Here is a 3,572-nt window from a genome sequence, read left to right as displayed (position 1 = left end):
TTAATTCCTTCCCATAACTTACTGTTTCCTCTTGAGCAAAGAGCGAAGTCCCCTATTTTTCAGACAAGAATACTGGAGTGGGTTGCCATTTCCTTCTCCAGGGGATCTTCCTGACCCAGGAATCAAACCTGCGTCTCCTGCAGCTCCTGCATGGGCAGGTGGACTCTTTACAACTGAGCCACCTGGGAAGCCCCAGTCATAAATCAAAACCAACCCACTGTTTTGAACTCTGCACCCCGCCCCCCATTAGACAGGAAATGAGAGACCACAGAACCTGTGACCTGGGTGTCAGGGCAGTGGAGAGCAGCTTCGCCCTTCTGTCGCCCTCGGCCACTAGAATAGCACACCTCCACCAGACCCTCCGCTCGCCCCCACTGGCAGCTCTCCCCCCGGAAGCAGGGAGGACTGTGGTCTTCACTGTAACCCCCATTCTGTTATTCCTCCAGGAAGGCGTGCCCTCACCTCACATTCCTGTTGAGGGTACCGGCCTGGGGTGGGTGCCCTCTGCTGCTCGTCCTGCTCTAATGTTCACCGCATGGACTCGCTCTCATCTGGGACCCGCAGCCAGACTCCGAGCTACATGAGGACACATCTTGATGGTAGCTCATTCAGCAGAGGTCAGGTGCCTGCTGTGAGCCAGTGATGTGCTAGGTGTTCCAGAGGCGATTGAACCAGATAGGGCGATTAAACCCTGCCACCAGTGTGCGACAACAGATGGTACAACCTCAGAGGCGGCCTCCCCGCCTCAAATGTCACACTGCTGCAGCACTTTCTCACAGGAATCATCCCCTCCACGTGCATTCACCCTCCAGTCTGCAGGGGTGGAAAGATGCCAGGACCCAGAGAGAGCAGCTGCCCAGGCATGTGGCTCCCCTCTAGTCCCAGAAGCTCCTCCAGGAGCCCGGGGTTAAATGGCCACTGATTGACTAGGCTGCTTCTAACTGGGTTCTTATCTCAACTAAGAGCCCTGATGACTACACTGTCTCATTGTTGACAAAATCACTGGCATTTTAAATTTGGATAAAAATGAGGGTACCGTTAGCTCTGGTGTGAGCTAAGAGCATCCCCTCTGTGCCAGCAGGGACCTTGAGTTTGCCCCCTCTACCCCAGCTCCCCTGCTGCCTCAAAAGGCTGGGAGCTGCCCCACCCACTCCATCCCCTCACCGCACAGATTGTGGCCCGGCTGGAAGAACAAATGAAAGATTCCTATTTTTGAGGCAGGAGGTAGACGCCCCCTGCCCCGACTCCAGAATAAGCAACTGGAGTTCATCTGTGGACAAACTCCAAAATATCAGTAGCATGACAATCAAGAGAGGATGTTGGGCCTTGCCCAGATAAGAAACCACATATTTTTCATTCTTGAAGTCCAGGAAACCTTCCCAACTAGAAAGCTCCTTGGAGGTCAGAAGGGGAATGGTGCGAAGTCTACCCGTAGGCCTTGAGATGCACACCCAGGCACCCATGGGAGGATCCTGAGATACACCAAATACCGGCTCAGAACCAGGCAAATCCGGATGACTGGCCAAAGGAAACCCAGAAGAAATGCCCCACAAAAGTGAATCAAACCACCAGAGGGAGCAGCTCTGAGTCCACCTGTGCAACTATCCACACATACTGTACTCTTTTTCCTTTTAATAAATATTGTCTTTGTAGGAATTGTTTTCTGCAAAGCAAAGGGGCTAGGACCTTATCACTGACCAGCGGTCTAGCGGTTAGGAGTCGGCTCTCACTGCCACGACTCAACCTCAGTCTCTGGCACGGAACTGAAGCCTTGCCTTTAGCCACTACAGGCCAAGACAACACAAGATTATTTCTACCTGGGTACCAGGCCCAGCTTTCTACCATCTCTACAACTGTGAGCCTGAGGGAGAGTCATTAACCTCTCCGGATTTCAGGCTTTATCTGTAACATGAGGAACTGAGGAAGATGATCTCTGAGCCTCCCTGCCCAGGCTCTGGGCCATAGGCATACTGGTATTTTGTTTTTTAGGCACGCAGGGCTGAAAAGCACTGGTGGGGAACTGCTTTTCTGTGCCCAGGTGTAGAGGGTTGCCTTGCCTGGAGAGGGACTACAGAAGATGAAGATGCCTCACCCCGCTGGGCTTTCACCAGACCTCCACAAACCAGGAGACAGTGAGGGGACGCCCCAGCCGCTGGAGAGCAGGCGCTGGGGGTGGGAATGGGGTGGACTGGGAGGCAGGAGGCCCGGGCAGCACAGCACTTCTACGGGCTTGAGTCTCTCTGTGGATAAGACGAAGTCTTAGTTTTCCCCTAGGCGGTGCAGCTCTGGGGGAGTTGGGGACCCTTTCCTCAGAGATGCCACCCACACCTTTCTCTCCTGCTCAGAGGGCAGCAACCAGCAGTTCCATCCCAATTTTTCGTTTTTAACTCTATGTTCCGCATATTTCATTTTTAAAAAGCTTGCTAAAAGGTAAGATTTTTAAACCTCTGATCCTTGTTAAGGGGCAAACTATTTACTTCCTTGCAAAAACAAAACAGCTTTTATCGACTCCCCAGTAATGTAGCCTGAACTCCTGGGTTCCCCAGGCCCTTTCTGCAGCCCCACCCGCACCTGCCGCCACTCCAGACATCGCCCTTCCCATTCCAGCCACCCGGTGCGACGTGCGGTTCCAGAACACCCTGAGTGCCACCTACCTTCACGTCACTGCGGGTGCTGCTGCCTCTGACGAAGCAGGCTTCCACTTGGCCCGGAGCTTCTCTCCTTCCTCCAAGGCGCAGAAGCACCTCCCCAGAAGCCAGCTCAGGCCTCGGTCTGCGGAGCTCCCGCCTGTGCGTGCTCCTTGTGCCTTATACACGCATCTCATTGCTCGTTGTCAGCAGCGTGGGGAGGGGGAGGCCTTTGAATTCAGACCACCTGGGCCCAATCTGGCTGCTCCACGAGGTGTGCCCGGGGCCTGTGAGGCAGGAACGTGTGCCTTCACAGAGTTCTGGGACGGATGAGCGGAGGCTTGTTGGACAAGGGGTTCACTCACTACCAGAGAGCCAGGCTCTAACCTCAGGGCGGGGAGCCTGGGGTTGGGGGTCGAGGGTAAGGGAGGATGTGTCTGGGAATGATGGAAGCAAGACCCGCCCCCACCCCCCAATCAGGATCTCGACTTTATGATGTTTTTGGAAGTTCACAGGGGTTCACAGTCACCTGTAGGGCTTTTCATTTCTATCTTAACAAGCCTCAGGCTGATGTATTTACTTTAAAATTGTGTTGCAAAGGGACTCCTTTTGGTGAATGCACCCAGGCTTTTCTGCATCCCTACCTAGCTACCTGTGCGGTGGAAGGGAAGTAAGGGACTAAGTCCCAGCTAGCCCTTTTCCAAAGGAAAAAAAACACGTCCCCACCCTCGCGGCCGCTCCTGCGACGTCCCAGCCCCGCCCAAGGGCCCTGCGAGGTTGGCCCGGAGACCCCGCGGCCTCCGACGGGGCGCGGCTTTCCCAGGCTCGCTGCGCCACCTGGTGGCCGCGGCGCGCGCTGCCGGCCGGGCTCCGGCTCCACGTGGCCTTGGAGACAACAGAAGTTACTGGACGAAAGTCAGTTTTGGGTTCTGCGGCTCCTAATCG

This window comes from Bison bison, unplaced genomic scaffold, assembly GCF_000754665.1.
Source record: "Bison bison bison isolate TAMUID 2011002044 unplaced genomic scaffold, Bison_UMD1.0 scf7180017864190, whole genome shotgun sequence".
Classification (NCBI taxonomy): Eukaryota; Metazoa; Chordata; class Mammalia; order Artiodactyla; family Bovidae; genus Bison; species Bison bison.
Note: the sequence above shows the minus strand (reverse complement) of the source record.